General features: G+C 38.5%; 1 protein-coding gene across 4 annotated transcripts in view; it reads right to left on the reverse strand.

The window, feature by feature from the left end:
* Positions 1–23,708, reverse strand: part of LOC139713995 (uncharacterized) — a 66,156-nt gene that overhangs the window by 38,751 nt on the left and 3,697 nt on the right. For 2 of the 4 annotated variants that reach the window (XM_071625715.1, XM_071625719.1), the window contains exon 2: positions 5,699–5,795. The exons of 1 other annotated variant lie outside the window; for it this stretch is intronic. The gene's annotated coding sequence lies outside the window, so the exon portion shown is untranslated. Of the gene's footprint in view, positions 1–5,698; positions 5,796–5,928; positions 6,223–23,708 lie in introns of those variants that run through there. One more of the 4 variants, XM_071625716.1, reaches the window with a different exon arrangement.

The following is a 23,708-nucleotide window of genomic DNA, read 5'->3' on the forward strand; positions in this document are numbered from 1 at the left end:
ACAATAATATTGAATCCTCTCATAAATCATTTTTTTGTCCTTTTCTCATTCTTTTTGCGTATGATTGTTGTCAGCTCAGTGCGTATCTTACAAAGAGGGGAAAATAAAGAGAATAAAGTTGCAGACGCTCCCGCACTTAAAATATTTTTTTTTAAATGGTGTGAAAACTAAATTCAATGAATAATTATAAACATCAAGTATATATTACTCATTAAGATGCTGGTTAGCTATGGAAATTCGTTCGCTTTGTTCAGGTCCAAGAAGAAAGGCGTAGGCCCTAAATATAAATACCACTCCCCCCCCCCCCCCCCCCCTTAAGAAGACAAAAACTTTACAAGAATCTGGGGAAAAAAACCCCTCAAGACATATTGGGAGGGGGGAGAATAATACTAGACCTGGGCATATTATTTAATCATTATACAGTATTACCTCAAGATTGACATTTAAATAGGCATCGGTGTCGCCGCGTATACTCCTGGTACTCTGTATTTTGTGATCAAGACGCGATGCGATCGTTCGCATGTTACTTGCCGCCAAAAAACTTCGTAACCTGAACACGCGACTGATATCGGAGCAAAACCCAAAATGTTCGCGTCCTCCAAGGCGCGCATAAATTCGATATCAACCAACGACCAAGAAAGCAGAATCAGGGTTAGTCCTACAGCGTTTGCTTGCTTGTATTACCTGCGAATTTCACAATTATCCTCGATTATCTTCCCAGTCTATCGGGGGATTAGAAAAAATATAACAGGCGAAAAAAAAATGTCATGCCTGTCCAAGCGAAACCGAAGCCTAAAAGAGGAAGTAAAGGACTGTCGGTTGCAGGGTGAGCGCAAGGATGATCAGCGGGTCTTTGCCATAGGATGCTTGGTGCTATCACGTACCAGTAAGACGAATTAAGTGGAGTGGTGAACAATTAAAGATATCTCGCTACCTGCTCACGGTCGAACACGGACGGAAGCGTTAGAAGCTGTCACACCACCCCCAGGGGGCTGACATCACGAGGGTGGGGCGAACATTAAAGGGCGGTGATTTTATTCGTATTTGCATTGTTACACTCTCTTATTGTCTACGACGAAGCGTCGTTGGCCCACGTATCACTCAATACAATTAAAAGCCAGTTAGGACTTCAAAATATGGAAAATATGATATTCGTCACGAAGACAATGCACGGCCCGATACATCTCTTGAATTGTAGCTGCGGATAAAAAGTTGTTGTTTATGACTTTAAAAAAAAAATGTCGTTCATAATCACCAATTTAGTCTCTTTCTGCGTTAATTTGATGGACTCGCAGTAGTACTACTCGTAGAGACAAGCGTTTAACAATACATCAGAGAGGACTTTTAGCGCATTAGGCAGAACTAAACGTGACTGTTCCACCGCGACACACTGTACTTTCGCCATATCATTTTCCCCCTTTCCATTTTGGCTTCTTGTTTTGTTTTCTCTACTTGTTTTCTTCACGGGCCTATTTACTGTTCCCATTTCCTATCCCTCTTTCGATGTCTCTGTCTTTGTCCGTTGTTTCAGTCTCCATGTCTCTGTATAGGCTAGTAAATGTCACTATTGTCAGCAGGTTTCGTCCCACCTCCCTGACGTCACAAAGTATATAGGGCCTATTATTATTATTTTTTTTTAAATAGTTATCAACGGCGATGTTGCGTATCGCTTTTGCGTCCCGATAAAGTGTTACGGCACATTACGAGGGGCACAGTAGTCAGAAGCTACAATTATTATTGTACATAGTTGATTACTCTGCAAAGTTCGTGCGTTTTGTCGAATAAAGGAGCGGAAGGGGGTAGGGCAACAAAACCAACAATGATAATATTATTTGTCAGATCGCTGATAATGAGAGCTCGGCATACACGTCACACATCATACAACACACGACGTTGACAGAGCACGTCAATAACGTAGAGTATACATATTCATGAAATTAATATAAATACCGCCGTTGAATGCAGCAGAGCGTATGGTTCCAGACCAGCGTTTTCAAGGCAGTTGATTTGCATGTGTGAAAAAGCCCGTATGAAAGAAAGGAGAAAAAGCATAGCGCAACAAACACACGTGCGAAATAAGAAACTACCGTAGCGAACAGACTTTTACTTTTCTTTTCTTTTTCTTCAATTGCTGCAACTTTCACTGTCAATAAATGCCCAGCTGTCCAGTGCAAAACAGTAATAGCCACATTCTTTCGTGTAATCCATACAGAGACATCTCTTGAAGCTTCGCCATCGTCTCAAATTCCTGGCAGATTCATACTCGAATGTCCACTGAAACCACTTTCAGGAAAAAGCAGGGAAGGGAAATAATAGATGCATAGACAGTATTGCTAATGACGTACGCGACTGATTAGTAAAATGACATTGGACCATGTGTTGTTGTCGTTATAGTCAAGCAAAATGAAACAAGAGTTGAAGCAATCGAATTACACGCTAATGAGCCATTTTTACGACGTCACACGCTTCAATTGTTTATTTGGCTTTGTCTTTCGAACAGCTCCGGGTTGCATGTAGGCCTATACGGGAAGACTATTACCGGCATATTATGGGGTGTGCGTCTCTGGATGGTAAACCAACACTATAAACTTGACGATTTCTATATCACTTGCAATACTGTGTATAATTATGATGTAGTAAATTCAATGCCATGCCTACGGAACTTGTGCAATCCCAACGGCTTTTGTATACGTGTGGAGTCACATGTATGATTGCAGCAGTTTTGGCACAGACATATATTTGTTCTTGAAGACAATGCACGGTGAAATCTGATGCCTGTTTCTGTCGCATTTAGACGTATAAAATTCCAGACATTTGGTTGTGAAATTCCAATCGTCTCCGTCCACGTATACCCACCCCCTTTTTTTCCTCTTTTTGTTGTCTCAATTTTCCCGCACAATTGACACTCAGGACGATGGAGCAATATTTTGTGCTCCTCTCCAGCTGATTTTTTTTTATTATCATAATAAAAAATCATCAGTTTACTCTACAGCGTCATCTAAAACTGTCTGTTTGGAGTTCGTGTGCTGAACACTACGACCGGGTTGAAATTCGGAAGTCAAGCATTGTGTTCAATCGCCGCAAGGCGTGTGTGTAATTCTAGCTAAATCAGAATGCCAATATCATATCATATCATATCTTGTGGAAGTCAGGACTTTCTTTGTCATACAGGATAATCTGTAAAGGCCGCAGAGCAAAGGTACGAATATCTGAAACCAAGACGAACGCGATCGTTACCTTTCGAATTTACATGATTGATGACACAAAATTTCAATGAATTTATGACTGTTTAATAAATACACTATATAGGAGTATGTACATCATAAGCGCAAATTTGTATATTGTAGTGACTATGCGTTCCCGCTGCCTTTGTGTAGAATGATGACCGAGAATATGAACGAACACTGTAGTTCTATGTTTGTGTCTATACAAGGTGATTACTAACCTTTCTTAGGACATTAAATCGTCGACATTATCATGTCGGAAAAAATAAATGAGAGAGAGAGAGAGAGAGAGAGAGGAGAAAAAAGGAGAGAGGGGCATGTACATCAAATGTAATTCCTAACAGGAATATCTTACACATGGAAAAATGAATTTACATACTACACGGGTACGGCGAAATTCATAACAGCGTCACAATACTCTTTGTTTGCACGTGATAAAACAATCAATAGCCAGGTGTTAAGGGGGTACGGTGTTATGCACGAACGATTCCTATGACAGGCGGGTTCTGTTATTGTGTGTCTTCTTTATGTGGAAGGTCTCTATTGGAGACACGAAAAATACTCAAGTATGCGCGTTCTTCTCCGTCGACACTTATCGAACTAACGCATCGAAACACGTTTAGACGCCATTTTCAAATCTGATTTTGCGCGAGCATGCGAGTGTTGTTTACATGGCGGTATCTAATTCGCGCGTGATACTTGTACTTGTACACGGAACCTTGCGTTGGCGCAAAACGTCATCTCTTGGATAAACGATAATGTTTAGATGCGATCGTCTATCTATATCAACACGGAATATATATATCATATTATGGAAAAAAAGTGAGATTTCGGAACCTGATAATATGCACAAGAATAATGAAGTACTGGGCGATGTCAACGCAAGGTCAGGCGCCAGAAATTGATTAAAAAATGATAAAGCCCAGCTCTTTGGTAAAAATTTAATGTCACCATTTTTGTGCATGCCGTACAACGACAAACGCAGGAAAATATAAGCAACTCTTATGACTCAAAGGAAAATAAAACCGTCATTGTTATTACAAGTAACAGATTATAAATAATGGTTAACTTTTAATACTGGTAGGCATGCAGAAGGCCAACTCAGTAAAAGACAATGCGAACGACAGACTGTAGGGGAAATTGGGCGTCTGTAATGCAGCGTCATTATTACTTTCTCTATTACACTATAATATAGAAAAACCTCGCGATTTTTATTTGTTCACCCACGCAGTGATGATAATCGCCAACGCGTTTTCTTTCTTTCTTTTTATTTGACAATATGAAAATATGGAGGCTGACACGGAACACTTGTCTCAGTACGCTTGTCGCTTCGGATTTTCAGGGTCACCTTTGCCTGCACTCTCCCGTGTATAGATATTCTGTACTCTGAAAACTCTGAAAAAAATGTAACGACGGATAATCATAATCATGATAATGGATAGATAGAATAGAATAGAATAGAATAGAATAGAATAGAATAGAATAGAATAGAGTAGACTAGAATAGAATAGAATAGAATAGAATAGAATAGAATAAGATAGAATAGAATAGAATAGAGAATAGAATAGAATAGAATAGAATAGAATAGAATAGAATAGAATAGAATAGAATAGAATAGAATAGAAAAGTAATTAGCAAGAGTGTCCGAAATACGGGTATAAGTTCCAGATACACACACGAACTCTCGTGTGTACTGTCATAGCACAAGATGTCTCGTTTCTGACCCCTTTCTCGCAATGACGAGAGGGGGGAAATCGGGGGGAGCTTGATCACTGGGGTAAAGCAAAGGCTTTGCCTCCACTTTCTCTCACTTCTCTACTCAACGCTTGACCTCGCCGATGTGTTACCGTACTTGTAATTGAACGCGTGCTCAAATTACGGCGTTCGGTGTAGTCGGGCACCCTATATCCCACCCGAGAAGGAGAATAGGGTTTGAGATTCACGGTAATATACTACGTCTACTTTGCCCGTCCTTCGCCGGAGAAGTGGCGTGTGAGAGAATAATACAACAGTATATTTGACATTCACGTTATGAGATTTTGGGTAGAGGATGATAACACATCACTCGCTTCCACAGCAGAAACAGCAGTAGCGCCAAGACGGAGAGAGGGAGAGGTAAGGGAGAAGATAAGGGAAAGATGGGAGGACCCGGAGGTAAACCTTACTTCGAAGAAATTCGGTATCAGTATCTCAATACTCGTCATTCAAGGGAAGGATGTTGTTCTCCCTTCATACTACAAAAAGAGGGGGGAAATGCATCCTTTTGCGTCCCGAATTTTACCTTTAAGTAAAAGGAACGTTATACTGACAAACAAAAAAGTACGGGTCAATGGTAACAAAAGTGATTAATTGATTGATTGATTGATTGATCGATTGTTGATTGATTGATTGATTGATTGATTGATTGATTGATTGATTGATTGATTGATTGATTGATTGGTTGATTGATTACTTTCCCGGACAAGTATACTTACTTGTTTGAATATAACACTCAGATGTAACGTACTGCGCCTGATTGGTTCGTGCGTTGCGCGATTCACGACCTCACGATCTTTTCTCCGGTATGCACCCCTAAAAAATTGAAATGAAAGAATAATGCACAAATGAACGAAAGGTCGCATGAATACTATGCATAGAGTGATAAAAAAGTAGCATAACCGATTGCAGCAGATAACACAATTAAAATGATGTCTTTTGCCTTTACCCGGAAAAAAAAAGCACTGCTCTTCCCACGCACCACTTTTCAAGGATATATCTGAATGCTTATATCGTTGATTCACGTTCTTCATAATCATAAAAGCTGTAAAGCTTCCACCATTTGACTGGCCATTGTGAACAACTATAGCTGCGAAACGATTAGTTCGACAAACTAGAGCACTCGAGAGAATTACTCAAAATGGCGATGCAACACAATGCCGAAATGCGTCATTTCTTGCCCAGAGCTTTATTGTTTTTGTTACTGTATCTTCCAAATCACTTTGTCAATGTTTTCATTTCTCCCATAAGTTTCACATATGGTCATGTGTTATGTAGACAATATTAGAAGCATAATGAAGGATCTTCACGTACGTCAAAACCACCATATAGACAACATGTCTTTACGTATTGTTTCTTTCGGTCTCGTTATCAATCTAGCTTCCCTTCCTTATGATATTATTAAGTGGCAGCCGTTCATATACTAATAGCTCCGCTCTGACACATTTGCGAACGTTCTTGTCACATCCATAATTATAATGATGCCTCTGAAAAATGAATGGATCTATGCGAAACTGCCTGAAGCGCAATCTTTGCTCACTTCAGTCCGACATGAGCAAATTATCAGAAGTGAGACAATCTACGCGTAGTGTATAAGAGGCTGAGACACTAGGCTCTCCGTTTGTAATATTAGTAGATCTGCGATATATAGAAGAAGTACATAAAGGGTTGTCTCCACGCGCGAGACCAAAGAGACAAAGGTAATTAGATGAGGGGAGAGAGATATACAGCTACATAGATAGATGGACAGATTATATATAGATAAATAGACAGATAGATAGATGGACAGATTATAGATAGACGGACAGGAAAATACATTGACAGACACTTAGACAGAAAAACAGATAGATAAATAGATAGATAGGAAATATTGATAAGGACACAAAGAAAAAGAAAGAAAATAGAGAGATAGATAGATAGATAGATAGATAGATAAATAAATAAATAAATACATGGATAGAATATACCAAGAGGTAGATGATGGGTGGATCTGAAAGACATCGAGTTGAGAGATAATCACCGCCGCAGTAAATCCGCAATGAACTGTATTATAATACTTTATTTCAGCCGACAGTCAGAGAGAAATCTGTTCCAACCCCTCAACTTCCTCCTCCCAAATATTAAAATTAAAATACAATGAAACAATTCTTTATACGTAATGGCATCAATTCAGTAACATACCAATCACGCTTTAATTCAGCTGTCCTCTTATTCCTGGAACTCTTTTATTTATAATGATATAACCCTTTGGCTTCACGACCTTTCAAATTCTCTGTCTGTCAAAAGCTGATAGTTCTTATAGAAGAAGAGTTGTCTTGATTTTTACTCTTTCTTCCCTTCTTTTTTGTCTTTTTTTTCTTTCCTTTCCAATCGTTAAATATCCAGTAAACTTTAGAATTAATTACATAACCGAGCCAGCAGAGTATTAATTCCTGACAATTTTTGCTCAAAGCGTGATTCGGAAGAGCGATTTCCACCATGAAGAAAGTTACGTTTCTTTTCAAATCCAAGGGTTTCAAGGAGGTACGACAGCCAAGTAAGCGTAATTAGCCCTACCTCTGTGTGATCAAAATGTGCCCGTGTGCGACGACATTTTGTTTGCTGCGTGGGAGGGGGAGCTGTAGGCATGGTAGGGGTGCACGGGGCAGTCTGCAAGAGCGATGTACGTATATCATACGGGCGGGGTTAATTGCTGTGTTGGAATGGCTATCGATGTTTGTTTGTTTTTTTCCGATATCTTTTCTGAGGCGTTCCTCTTTTCTTTTCCGATTTTTTTTTTTCAAATCAGTCGACCAGAATTATAGTCCTCCCCTAACATCCCATGGCAATGACCCATGACCACCCATATCTTGCCTACGCGAATCGCCCTGTTTTACTCGTGAGGTAATGTGACATCGACTTGTTGTCCTAAACAACTCGCCCACCAGAACGCGCGTGTAAACATGAACCTACAATTGGTAGGTCCATGGTGTAAACATGTTGTGTTTGGACTGTAGCAGACACAATTCGGGTCACGTCACTGAAACAGCGATCTACATTCGGTCGAAATTGTGACATCTGCGGAATTTTATTACCCCATCCTCCCCGTGTTTTCCCCTTTTTCTTTCTCTGTGGCACTGAATGTTTGAAAAATCATAGAATTAGAATAGACAATTCTATCAAAACAAACAAATAATAACAATAACAACAAAACCAACATGATCATGTGAGTTAAAAAAACAAACAAACACTTTCAATATTTGTCTATTCGCTACTTAGAGTAGGATGTTAATACTGGGGTGAAATTCTCCTTTTTAGCTAAAACCACATAGGTGATCTGGTTTGAGGACACTTTCTCTGACCATCACCGTGTAAGATCATGTTATTATTCATTGGAGAGAGTTGCTGTTTTCAAGGTGCGACAGAAGCGCTTGCCTGATTGCCCGGGCAAGAGAAGTTCAAAGTTGGCTAAGTGTTCAGAACAATGAGTAAAAAAAAATAAAATAAAATAAAAAAAATGCCTGCCTGAACTGGGCAAGCATAGAGTTTTGAAGTCACCCTTTTTTCACATCCCCCTATAAACCCAAGAAATCAACCATACAGAAGTCCCATGATAACATCTGTTCAGTGATGCAACGCACTTTACTATATCCTTATCATTTCATTTTAGCAACTTTCCAAAATACATTTATGTGAAGAAATCCCAATGCAGTGTAACACCAACACTCGATCGAATCAGGTCTTTAATTCCAATGCATTAAGCCCACGAATCAACTTGCATGCTGTTCATTCAAATGATCGTGCATTAAATAAGGCATTGCCTTAAAAATTAATGATTTTCTTATATTTTTGGATTTTTTCCAGCAAGTAAAATTCATAATCGGGCAAATGTTTGCAATATAAATGAAAATCCGCTTGCCCGACTGGGCAAGTGGTAAAAAAAAAAGAGTTAGGCCATATATAGCACTCTCGTTTTGTTTTGTGTGTTTTCCTCAAAATAACAAGCAAGGTCCTGAATAATTGTGACTTGCACTCAATCTCGTTTTGTGCTGTCAAGAAGCTAAGTTCAGCAACTTTCGATAGGCAGGATGTAGGTCTTTCATCATGGCTCACGTTGCAATCAATCATTATGACGAAATTCAAGCTGGACATGTCATAAAGCTTTCATATCCAGGCTGTCTTTTTTCTGTTTCGTCACGTCACTTTTTGGACGATCTTGGCTGTAGAACGAGGGGGTCTAACTAGTAGTACAGCGACGGCCAGCAAGCTCCTAATTGTTGTTAGACATGGCAAAAAAGAAAAAAAAAGTTTGCGCGCGTTCACTTATTTATCTCGCCGTTCTGTACGAGAAGTATATGTTTTATAAACCCTAGCCATGCCGTGCCTACGCTGACCTACGTAACACTACGCAAAATGACGCAAAGGGGTGCATGAGATGGACGCAAAAATTGAGGGTTTTTTTTTTTCGGGTGCTTCCGACGTAGAACACAGGATGCAGAAAATACGCAGTTTATACGCAAGTCTACGTCACATTACACTTCTATTCGTTATGCCTACGCAATAGTACGCAACACTTTCTTTGCTGTACGCCAATGCGTACGCAGTACTACCCAATGCACCCTACGCCGATTCGACGAAAAAAATCCTTTGCTCCTTGATCCAAGGATTTGTGCAGACACTTCTTTTCATTCTTGCTTGCTCTTTCAACATGTTTATATTACGCCGCACTACGCAACTCTACGCAGTCCGATGTGAAAGCGTAGTCGGTACGCAACACGTACGTATAACAGCTGAAAGCCCCTATAACAAGCTAGTTTTGGAAAGGTAGCGCAGTGTGCAATATAGCAGCCACAAAAGCCTATCAAAATGCCATGGCGAAAATGGCATCACAGTCGAAAAACATACATATTACCTGGGCTTCAATCTACGCAGTGAATTAAGAAATCCGGCCACAACGAGATGAATCCTTAATCAAGCGTCAAAAGCCTTGAGAGAAGGCTAGACCTCTTGACGTCAGATTCACCGGGACGCGGGAGATATATCATATACGAAATCTCTCTGACTATTCCTTTTTTATTCTATGTATTACATCACGAACGCAAAAACTGCGAAAATAGTAAACCATCGTAAGTTTCTTCAACACCATACAGATTTTTATATTTTTCTTCTTACGAGTGCTTTACTTAATACTTACACACAACGTCTGCAACACACTTCTTTTCCTCCCCCCCCCCCCTTTCGGTTGTTTCGAGTGGGCAGACTATACCTTTAAGGAACAGTTTAAAAAGTCAACCCAGAAGCGCCTCGTTTCAAGAACGCCATACTCAATCATACCTACCCCGTCACGGATAACACACGATGTGGAGAGATGTACGCACACTTTGGAAAGATGCGACAAGCGTAATAACCGTCTGCTACGCTTGAACGAGCAATCCCTTCCTTGCCTTTCAACTCTAGAGATAACAATAATGTTATTACACTCAGAGTGCGAGAGATGGCTGGGATTTCTTTTGCTGTCCAATAAAATGTTGCGAAGAATTGCCTGGCGAATGCGATCGAAGATGACATTCAGAGCATTGCTCCGCATTGTGTGTGTGTGTGTGTGTGTGTGTGTGTGTGTGTTTCAGCTCTTTAGTTTTCCTCTGAAACGTTTCACAAAAATAGGACTCGGAGATTAAAAGAGGGACAAAGAAGAATATAAGGCAAGTAGTGATCTTTTCCGTATAGCATTTGAAATATAATCGTCATCCTCGCTTTTATGCAAGAGCGGGGGAGGCGGGGGAGGGGAGGGGGTGGTCAGAGAAGGTTGGAAGATGATTGAACGTAAGAAAACGTAAGAAGTGATAACGAACATTAGACTTTGTAATTAAAGGAAACATCTCTCGCTAGCAGCCCATGTAATTCGTGTGAAAACTACAAAGCCACAAACATGCAGATAATGAAAACAAACAGATGGTGTGCTATACGTCTGCATGTTGACTCTGATATCAAAGCCTGTGATCAGTTCTTGATTTCACATACAGTAATCATCGACTTTGCTGACGTCACAACAAACATGTGATAACAAAGACAACATCGACATCGTTATCATGGTGGTCTCCTATTTCTAAATAACAACGACAAGAAGACTAAGTAAAAACGCATCAGTTGATTTTACATGATCGACCTCTATAGCTACATGATGGGGCCCTGGTATACGAAAACTGATAATACATAACAAAATTAAACTTTTGTCGATAAGTCCTCGTATATGAAGTGCTTTCAAATTATTTGAGCGGGAAAGTTTTAATGTCAGCCAATTCTTTCATTCTTGACCATGGACAGGATTATATGTATTTTTAATATAGAAAACTTGCAATAAAGGCCCTAGTTTCCTCATGGAAGAATTTCTCGCGATTGTGAGTTATATACATAAAGCCTGTTACCTGTGCTACCTCAGACCGTGTACAGCGAAAAACGAAACTTGTCATTATAATCTTCTGTAAACTGGTCACAGTTGCAATCATCAGATAATGCTATATTCCTAATCACTTATGTGGAATGGCCTGGTAAAAGTTTGTTGACGCAAGTAACTTGTCAGGTATGTAATGAAAATAATAATCCAAGCTTCGCAGATTGAGACAGTTTGTATTAATTTCATGCCCTTCGGACACGTCGGGTTGGTGTGGGGTTTTTTTTCAGAGCAGTTGAAGAAAGGTGTGACATCCGAAGGACGGAATTGATCGCCTTGCATACCCTCGAGAAAAGATCAACTAATGATGTATAACTATATTCCCGCTGGTGCATATAACTTCATGTTTCTTTAATTTTGTTATCAGTAACATCGGCAACAACGGAAGTTTACGATATTGCCCTGTATGCGATCTCACAACACAATAATACTTACACGTACACGCGTACGTGTGCGCGTACACACACGCACATATATAGACAATTTACTTGACCCTACTTTGATAATGATATGAAGCGCATACAGGGGTTATTCGGACTGGAAAAAAAAAATCCCGGAAGAAATGATTAAGGGAAACTTCCCCAAAACACCAGAGCGAAATACTGTCCTACTGAAATAACTGTATTTAAAGAACGACGAAGTTCAAAGAAGGGAAAACACAACATTGTGCGGCTATCTGAACAACAAGAAGACTCGGTCAATATGGCGTCTATAACTTGGGCCCCCCAAAAAGAGCGTTGTCAGTCACCTGACCATTACCTCACTTGCTTCATATTCTTCCTCTGTTTAGGCAAAATTATACACTTTTTTCCCCGCTTTCTGACTCATCATACTTAGGATCAGGAGCATAGCGAAAATACATGTCCCTGTGAAAAAAAAAGAGGAAGTGGATTGAATCACACAGATATACGGCATATCAGTATTCATCTATATACTTACATGTATTTAATTTATCCATCTATTTTAGTCTTAATTGTGTATGACACGAAACGTACAATTGAACTAGCGCTACCGTCCATGCGCCCACGTAGATACGATATGATTTCCATATCCCATTATTACGCCTCGATTTTTATATCTCTTCGTGAGTATTCAAACTGCAGAAACATAATCTAAGTCTTAATTATGTGTTCAATATCACTTTACTACAATAATCACCGAGTTGTAGTTTTGATTTGATCAATATTGCAATCAAAGGATTTCATCTCGATGAAGCTTTCAGCCTCTCATGAAAACGAACTTGAACAGTCCAGTAACCCATTGGGGTGCGAACTTGAAATACACGAGAGGGGCAAAAAGGGAAAGAGGGGAGGGGGGAGGGGAGACACACACACGCAGAGAGGGAGAGAGGGAGAGAGAGGGAGGGGTAAGGAATAAACGGAAAAAAAGAGGAAAGAAAGAAAAACCGGTCGTGATAAGGGCTTTTTACACTTGTAATTTTGCTTAGCCCCGGACCAACGGTGGGGCTAAGGGGGGGGGGGGGGGGGGGCCTTAGCCCCACCGTTGGTACGGGACTATCCTTAGCCCACTTTCTGTTTACACTCGTTTTTGCCAAAGTGGGCTAGCCCCACCGATAGTACGGTACTATCTGGCCCTGCAAAATAGCAGGGGTTAGCACCGCAATTGCGGTGCCAAGCAAGTGAGTGTAAACAGAACGAAAAAATAATCCTGGGCTAAGCGACGGAGACGAAGTCCGACCCTCACTGACCAATCAGAAACGAGGTAATCAAGTGCTGCCGGTGCGTGCGTGTACGTGTACAGTACACAGCGTAATTATGAATATTCATGTGGTTTGGAAAGTCCGGGGCTAAGAAATACGAGTGTAAAAAGGTCAGTTTTCTCCTTAGCCCCGGACAAGAGATAGTACGGGACTAATTGGCAAGTGTAAAAAGCTGAAAAATTGGTACGGGACTAACGATAGTCCTGGGTCAGAGAAAGTCCGGGGTTAAGAAACACAAGTGTAAAAAGCCCTTTTATAGAGATATTTGCAAGAGATCATTGAGGTAAAATAAGGCTCGCGTATCTAGTTCCGACTAGCCTTTTGCCAATAAAGGCCCTCTCGCTGTATGGTGGTGAACGATATAGGGTCAGAGACCAGGTACTGAGGCGATCGTATTCTGGCTCGCACGTAGAAACGAAATTACTCATTTACTATCAATATACGTTTGATTTCAGTGAGGCGTCGCAGCGAGTTCTGTTTTTCTTTCCAACTTGCACTAGTTTTCTTTCTTTCCATTTTGATCACTCATCCTGAATTTGTTCCTTGTTTGCTAGTGTTTGGTCCTGCATTTCTTTGATGAAGGAAAAAAATAACACACGACGGAAACGGAAAGTGGGCGATAACTTGTGTTGTCGGAGAAGGCGAACTTGACAAGTTGTACGCAGCGCACTTTGACAAGACGTTCGAAGAATCAACTGTCTCTAAACTCTGTCTTTTTTCTAACCTTCCGCCAATGGCTTCCGTTCAGCTTTTGTTATTGTTGATCCTTTTTTTTTTTGCTGCTCTCATAATGAATATATGAGAAGTAGGCGAGATGCTTTGTCATTTATAGAAATACAGAATAAAACGGCAGCGAAACAGCGCAGCCAGAAAAGTTTGAGACTCTGAAAGTTAAAAATAGCGACACTTATTCACAACGAAAAGCAGGTATCAAAACACCACCCTTATATGAAGTAAGATCGTTGAGAAGACCGAGACCTCGTCTGCAAAAAGTAACGACGGGATGGAAAGAGGGCCCACGTTTTCTTTTGAACAAACAACATTTAACAAGAAACAGCAGGAAAATGTCGCAATATTATATTTTTGAAGTGTCAGAAAAAGTAGACTGGTGATAAGTTATCAAAGTGCCAAAGGGATACGCACAGCTGCCTTAATTTGTTGAAACTTTGAGGTATGATACCTCCTTGGTTGAAGTTAACTATGCTAGGGCTGAGGTGAGGCAACACACTTATTTGCTTGTCATACGAAAACGTGATCTAGGAAAAAAAAATCCTGAGCAAGATCAAATGATCTTACTCAGGATCAAAACAAAACAAAACTACGGAATTGATGTAAAAGTTAATAAAATGAAAACTTTAATTCAAAGACTTCTTTGATACTTACCGGTCGCGATAGAAATATCATACATCTATCATAAACAATTTCTGCTATTAGAGGACACGTAATAAATATGATATAGAATCATATTACGAATAAACAGGTATGATCCAAACAGGGGCAAGAGGGTAGATTCAATTCCATTCAATTCAATTCAATTCAATTCAATTCAATTCAATTCAATTCAATTCAATATCAACTTTATTTTCATTTCCATTAAATAAACATGGAAAATTCCCCAATGCATTAACAGAACATATTTGTAATAATTTCAAAAACGTACATTGACAAATTACATGTGATCATGACTAACAACATAATTGCATTTTTATGGTATATACATATGCATAGTACAAGGATGGGAATATAAAGGGAGGGTCCCACTAAAAAGCCAAGCTTGTGCGATATGGGACCCTCAGAAATACATAAAGGAACGAATAATGACTTCATGAAACTACAAACAAATATATGAAACAAAATCAAAGAAACCAATGTCAACTGCCATAAAATAAAATGAAATAACAGGAAGGAACGAAAAAAAAAAGGAAAAAGAAGGAAAAAAGGAAAAAATGAAAAAATGAAACTGCAACACACGCTATCGTGGACACAAGCAAACTGGCTTCCATGATGTAGGAGTAATAAGACGCACCCTGGAATGATATTACGAAGAATTGGGTACATATACCGGAAATAATGCAGAAGAGCGGACATATAAAGAGGAGAGAATAGACACAATGATACACGGTTCAATAACAGTTACATCTGAGGAGGACTTATATTTAACAGATTATTTTACTCTAAAAATAGAAAATAGTTGATATGTAATTGATTAATGCATATAAAAGAAAGATGATGACTTAATTGAGATAATGGAACAAACCAGATGATTCAATGATTCAATAATGCAAGTAAGCCCCTGTAACAAAAGTTTAGAAGGGAGCGGTCGTCAGTCGGCCAGCAAACATAATGTCCACAGTGGGATATATGGAGTATGTAATCACATACACAATGTGACGTCACAGTGACGTCACGTGATGAGGACTATTGTCCGAAGACGCCCTCTGCTGACGCCCTCTGCTGACGCCCTACATGCGAACATGATATTCTAACGGACATTTCCCTCCAAATATACCGCAAGCTGCCTGTCTTCTTGCCTTTTCTTTAACCGCGCCCACAGAATTCGAACAACCGAAGTGAAAACGACGTCAAGTGTACAGCTACTTTAACAGATAAAGTAAAATCGAACAAACGGCACAACTGAAGTCTCATTAAGACTGGATGTAAGAATAAAGGCCACCGCACACTACACGATCCGACTGGTCTTAAAGTCTTAAGCCAAGCTGGGTCTTTAGACCAGTCGTACGACCGGACACCGCACACTATACGACCCGACTGTAAAGCGCGCGCAGTGCGCACTGCGTGCGCTTGCATTTTACTGCATTGTGAATGGCTGAAAGCTCACGACTGGTCGTAAAAATTCAACATGTCAAATCTCTACGACTGGCGCTAAGACCCAGTCGTACGACTGGAAACTGGCAAGACTGTGACGTCACACTTCTAGTCTTAAGGTCTTAACACCGGTGAATCGGGGCAAAATCGTGTAGTGTGCGGCGGGCTTAAGAAAATGATATCTTAAAGGGGATGGATAGTAACTGATCAGTGGGAATCAGTGGAAATGCTGGAGGATGATTGTTCCAATCCTTGTGGGATTCATTTAAGAGTACATTATGCATTGTATATCTATTGTTGTGTGGAAATGATTTGCTTCAGAATGGTCTCATATTCAAGTAATGTGCAGTTTAATGTTTCCAGGTAAGCGTGCCTGGTCAGTGACGGGGCATTAATCTGCACATTACTTGAATACGAGACCGTTCTGAAGCAAATAATTTTCACACAACAGTAGATATATAATGTACTCTTAAAGGAATCCCACAAGGATTGGAACAATCATCCCTCAGCATTCCCACTGATTCCCACTGATCGGTTACTAGCCATCCCCTTTAAAGCTGTATACGTAATTAAGGTGGTAACAACTATACTGCAGGTAAATATCTCATCGAGTCACATCCCAATCATTCGCTTGTGCATAGCTCAACTGTATCATTAATTATGTTAATCAGGTTTTGATTAAGCTAAATACTCCAAAATCTCTGCCTTACGCATCATCAGTGCTGAGCTTTTACAAGTCTACAATCCTTTGACATACAATGTAATATGAAAATACACAATGTACTCTATATTGATCGTCAGCCGAGAACCAGAAAGCTCTTATTGCAGTTTGAGGGCATTTTGAGTTATTGGTATCACGTTGCAGAGCTGGATCACCTTAGATAAATTATACAAAATGGTGTCAATTTCAAATTACTTTCATTTTCAGTAAAATGTTAAAATCAAAACCACAAGGACGCTACTATAGTTGGGACAATGCTTATTCAATTCATTTCAATTCAATTCATTTATTTTCATTCTTCTTCTTTTTTCTTTTTCAACAAAAACATAACACAAGATAAATCAGGTTTTACATCATAAACAAAGAACATTTGTCTTAATTAATAAATGGTATCAATAAACATAGGAGCGCATACTGGCAAAAAAAAAATAATACAAAGTCATGCTTCAGTTGAAAAAAAAAAGGAAGAAAGAATAGAGAGGTCCACTAAAAAGCAAAGCTTGTAGATTGTGAACCACTCATAAAACCTATAAATTACTTATTTACAAACACTTGTGACGAATATAATATACGACAGGACGGGACAAAACAGAAGAAACGCAACAACATGACACAACTTGCCAGAATAGATGAAAAATATGGAAGGAAAGAAAGAAGAAAAGAGAGAATGAGATAATACCTACACGCTGAATAAGGGAAATGGAACAGAGGATGGTAGAGAATGTGCTTCATAGAGTTGGTGCTGCATGCAGCTGAGCAAGGATTGTAATGGCTACTTCTTTACGTAATAATAAATTCAGTGTTTGAATGATTGGTGGGTGGATGATGAACTCTGAGGTTAACAAAAACTATAGCTGTTAATGAAAAAAAAAACATGTCAGGGAGGATTTAATAAAAAAAGTTTCAACTTGCGCTTAAAAGAATACAAAGATGGGGAATTTTTTATTTCACAGCTCAGTGAGTTCCAAAATCTAGGACCAGTGTATATAAATGTATTCTGAGCCAATAAAGTTCTCAGGAGGGGTAAATGAAACTCATTAGATTGTCTAGTGGGATAATCATGAAAAGACTGGTTCCGTGGGAACATTGAATTGAAAATACTGGGAAGTGCATTTACATTGTAGTTAAACATAAACTGACCAAGTTGAAAAAAATACAAATCTTTAATTTTCAAAATCTCATGTTTAATAAATAATGGCTCTGTATGGGAACGTGGCGAGACGCCACAAATAATACGAATAACCTTTTTTTGTAACAAAAGTAATTTATCTAGTAAGTTTTGATGGGCACTACCCCACGCTAGGAGTCCGTAATTAAGATAAGGTAAAATTAGAGAAAAATACAACGTCAACAAAGAGGACAATGGAATATGAAACTTGAGTCTATTAATAATACCAATATTGCGTGAAATTATTGTACTAATATTAGTAATATGCGGCCTCCACGAAAGTTTATCATCCACTGTGATACCAAGGAATTTTATATGAGGAACTCGTTCTAACAAAGTGTTATCAAGAACAATACCTGTGTCTAAATCTTCTAAAGAATTACTAAAAAACATATACTTAGTTTTCTGAAGATTAAGAGATAATTTATTAGCTCTTATCCACTGAGTTACTTTTTTCAATTCGGAATTAACTATGCGTACAAGAGTATCTGGATTTTGGTGAGAAAAGAAAATATTTGAATCGTCAGCAAAAAGTATAAATGAGAGTATGTCAGATGATCTACAAAAATCATTAATATAAATGATAAAAAGTAAAGGTCCTAATAAACTACCCTGTGGGACGCCACATTTAATGAATTCTAAACTCGAGCTGTACTCGTTCAGAGATACATATTGTTTTCGGTTTTGTAGGTAACTCCTGAACCACTCCAAGGCCTTCCCGCGTATTCCATAATGAAACAGTTTATAAAGTAATATTTCATGATTAATTGTATCGAAGGCCTTGGAGAAGTCCAGGAAGATACCAATAAGATGAGAATGATTATCAATAGTGTGCGCAGCGTGGTCAATAAACTTTAAAAGAGCATGAATGGTGCTATGTTTCTGACGGAACCCAAATTGAGAATTTGTAAAAACATTATGCAAATTCAAAAAATTAATTGTTCTCGTAAATATCAATTTTTCCAATATTTTAGATAAAGATGAAAGCAAAGAAATAGGTCTATAATTACATATATCAGAATCATCTCCTTTTTTAAATAAAGGGAAAACCTTGGCTATTTTCATAAAATCAGGAAAAACACCACTTGATAAGGATTTATTGAAAATATATGAAAGTGGGTCAGCAATTGAAGATATAATCCCCTTTAAAATAAAATTACTGATGTCGTCATAACCGGCACTTCGCTTGTTATTCATTGCGGTAACAATATCTATTATTTCATATTTTGTTGTTGGAACAAAAAAAATAGAACTGGAATTGGATTGACCTAAAAATTCAGAAAAATGTATATTTGACTGCGGTATTTTTTCTGCCAAAGTCTCTCCAATCATTGAAAAATAAGAGTTAAAAATATTGACTATATCATTAGGATCTTCAAAAACTTTATTATCATGTCTTATTTTTATAATTTCTGATTTCTTTTTTGATACATTCATAGCCTGCTTCAACACCTTCCATGTATTTTTCATATCATGTTTATATTTTTCTAACTGAGTCATATAATATTTTCTCTTTTCCAACCGTATAATCTTCGTTAAAATATTTTTATACGAAGTGTATTTATATTTTAACTTCTCAGTTTTTTTCATTTTGAATTTATAATATAACCTATTTTTCCTATTTATTGAACGAAGAAGAGATTTTGTAATCCATGGTAATTTGGGGGACGTTTTATAATTAACTGACTTTTCTTTTAATCTGGGAATATATTCATCTAAATGTCTATTAATTATCCCTGAAAAATTCTCAAACGATACATTTATATCATCATTATCATAAACACTAGACCAATCAGCCCTGTCTAGGTTAGCACCAAGACTAGCCAAATTTTCTGGTGTAGCTCTACGTCTGGATGAAAAAGAATGAAACTTATCAACACAATGTTTAAGGTCAAAACATGCTATAATGGGGAAATGATCAGTAATATCAGATAAAATTATGGAAGAATTTAAAATCTGCACGGAATTAGTAAAAATATTATCAAGGAGGGTGGCGGAATGATTTGTAACACGAGTTGGCTTCGAAATTAATGATACTAATCAACCCACTTTTCTTCAATGATTTTTTTTTTTCATGGAAATTGATTGTTTCGTTTTTATTTACGCTCAAATCTTAAAACACGATAGCACCGCTCTGGTCCTCATTTGACGATATAATTCTTTATCTAGGCCTACTCGTTTGTTTTTTTCAACAACATCACTGATACATACAAACTTAAAATCAGTAAAGCTACAACCAGTTCATTTCCTCTAATCAGAGTAAATTTGTGTTTGGTGTGGCTTTTCACTTTGTGTTTTCCTTTGTTAAAAGCAAAGTCTCTTTCAAGTCAACATTGTGAATCCAATATCTCTCTTTTTACACGACCAAAGTTCAAACGTTATTTGCCTTCAACATGACAGATGCAGTGATATCGCCGAAAACCGCGATTTGGTCATATTGATGGTGGCGTGTTATAACAACTTGATATCAGTTGAGATTAGATGTCAAAATTATATACATACCTCCCCCTTTTTTTGAATAAGAATGCGGAGCCATGATAGTGATTGGCCGATTGGCCAATCACTATCCGGCTTCGACTGAAGCCGAAAAACACTTCCCATAATTTGTAGCTTTTTCAAGAAACAACAACAACAACAACAAAAACAACAACAACAACAACAACAATAACAACATACAAACAAACCAAACAAAGAACAAAAATGGATAGTAAATCGTGCAATTGACGTCCAAGGGGCGTTATTCCCAGTGTTTCATACCCCACCCACTTCCACCCACCCACACACACACACACACACACACACGCACACACTCAAAAACGCAAATACAGTGTAGGCCTACACAAAACTCATGCAATACACACATGTGCGCGCACGGAGTAAATATCTTAAGTATGTAAAAAAAAAACACAAATCAGAAAAAGAAATACAGTAATAACACATGACATGCATACTCCTTCACGTATTCCTCATAACCTTGGGATTCGTGAAACCATCATGCATTGTTATTGAGTACTTCCCATCGCTTCACATACGTATGAGAAGAAGTTAAAAAAAAATCAGGAAGGGCCGGAAGAACCGCAGCTTTGATTTAGCTTTCTAAAAGACAACTTCCATATGAGAAGAAATTACAAATCATTGTCAAACTAGGTACTTTCTTCACTGACTAAACGAAATTGAAAGACGCTTCAGGCGTTCATAGCCAATAACAAAATAATTAGAACCCATAGAAGGACAATTTCATTTTTGACTGGTTTCTGATCTACTTTTCTCTTTTTCCGAGGTATATTATCGCGTAACAATTTTACGCAAAGTGAAAGTTTTGAAAAATGGATACTTATTAGCTCCCAACATGGCTTTCATCCTGTCCTACACAACATGTAGTTTTGTGGTCAAAAAATTGCATTGCTCCATGCATCACGACGTGGGAGTAAACTGGTGTAGTGGTTGAGACCATGGTACTCTTGATCAGGGAGTTTAGAGTTCGAATTCCGTCCGGCGAACCTATTTATAGACATCTTTTTTTTTTTTTAAACCCAATCTGTCTCCCTCCTCGACTCGGACTTATGCCGGAGTAATTACCTATAGGCCTACTGGTATATCTCGCTATAGAGGAAGGGTGTGCATACTGAATGATAATAATAATAGTAATAGTAATAATAATATACAAATATTGACTGCTCATGAGGATGATGGTGGAAATTATCATTCCCGAGGTGCTTTTCATACCGACCCTTCTATCACCCCGAGGCGTTAGCCGAGGGGTGATGGAAGGGTCGGTATGAAAAGCACCGAGGGAGTGATAATTTCCACCACCATCCGAATACAGAGCAGTTAATATTTGTTTTATATACCTCATCGTTTAAGACTTAACCAAGATCTAGGGCTAGGCAAATACGAAGTAAATTCTAACTGTTAGGCCTAACGTTAGCCCTAAAATCAGGCCACAGCGCTCGCTTGCATGGTTTTCGTGCATTTCGTAGACTACCCAAAACGCACGGTAATCACTCACAGTAAGTCACACGGCCTTCGGCGAGCTCCTGCATAAAATCTTGGCAGAAGATTACAGTATACGTCCAGTTTCCCGTCGCTCGTGTTTTAATTCGATATTTCCAACATGCTGAGATTTGTCTCTGCTTCGGGATCCTAAGAAATCCTAAAGACAAAGTGTACGATCTTTGATTCAGCTCACTTCAAATCACGGAAGAGCGCTCGATCATCATGCCATGTTGAAACATGCCTGCTGTGCGCTCACTGAGTGCGATGATTGTGCATGTGTTGTACATACGATGCGCGTAGTGAACGTCCTTGGAGGGGTTGCGGACACCGTGCGCGAAGTCTAGTGTACTTGTTATGTGTACAAAAGTCGCGGAGGGTTTACGAATTCTATCACGAGGGTTTTGACTTACTATCACGAGGGTTTTGCCTTTCTATCACGAGGGTTTTGCCTTTCTATCACTTACATGAAAACCCTAAGGCAAGATAGACGGGACTACACCTTGTCACATGATATACTTTTGACCAATCAGTGATACGAATCTCACTTATGAGGTATATAATAATAATAATAATAATAATAACAATAATAATAATATTAATATTAATATTAATAATAATATAATAATAATAATAATAATGATTATAATAACAATGCTAATAATAACAATGATAATGATAATTATAATAATGACGATAAATATGATAATAATAATAATAATTTACATTTTATGGCGCTTTATACGGGTGTTTCTATAAAGCTTTTATACAAAAAAAAACTAGAAAACACTATATAACATTAAGGACAATGCAAAACTTAATAGGCGATACCTTGTGCAGTTAAGAAGATTATCCTCAGTATTGGTGTCATAATGATAATACAGTGTAATAAGAAGAATTATCATTATCATCATTATTGTCATTATCGTCAAACATCACAATAGTTAAAATATTTATCATAAATGTTACTAATGTGTATCATCATAAGTATGGAAACACATTCAAACCCTTACAAAAGAAGCAGAAGTTTTTAGTTATTTTCTTTTTAGCATTTAATTGCGACTATAATGTAGATTACAATTAGCCAGTGTTTTGCGGGAGGGAGTATACACAAATACTGAATTTATGGGGGAAGAAATCAAGAGATCCGCGGCTTTAATTGATTCCAATGACGTCATTTTGTGTACCTCTCAGTTGCACTGTTTTCAACAAATGCAACAATTATTGAAAAGACTCTGGCATTTACCCCTTCACGGCTGTCGCTCTCAAAAGCTTTGTTTGCTTTTATTTTGCGCTTGGTCGTCTTCGCCCTTATTCTGCTGGGATTAAGCCGACGCGCTTCAAGATCTCAAGCCGCTGTCACAACGTGGGCTGTCACAATCACTTCTTCGATTATCTCTTTGTAATTACGATTGCTTCTAGTCGTTGAGACGCACACTTTGATGACTGTGATCTCGAGACAGATTTCTATTTTCTGCGCATTCAAAATCAATTGAGATTCAGGATCGACGTGGAGGTATCAAGAGCGATACGGGAAGGCGCGGTATAAGAGAAAGTTAAGAGAGAGGGTATAAAGAGGGTATCGAGGATATTGTGGTTTGCTTGAGTTAATCGTTCTCCGGTCTAGTATGACTGTCATGTCGATATTATCTGACGATAATCTCATGTAATCTGACTCGGCAACGAGTCTCTGACACACAGTTATTGGTGCATCAAGCAGACGACATGCTGCATTCTGCGATCGCGATACTGATGGTCACGATCGAATTTGTCTTGTGCACGCCAATTGAAAGAAGCAAGCTTCCAAAATCAGACCATATCCAGATATCAAATATTTCTAACTGACGCAGGCTTGTAAACGAGAGAACGTC

The sequence above is a fragment of the Diadema antillarum genome, unplaced genomic scaffold (assembly GCF_040938485.1).
Source record: "Diadema antillarum isolate AM-2024a unplaced genomic scaffold, OU_Dant_1.0 seq00002122_RagTag, whole genome shotgun sequence".
NCBI lineage: Eukaryota > Metazoa > Echinodermata > Echinoidea > Diadematoida > Diadematidae > Diadema > Diadema antillarum.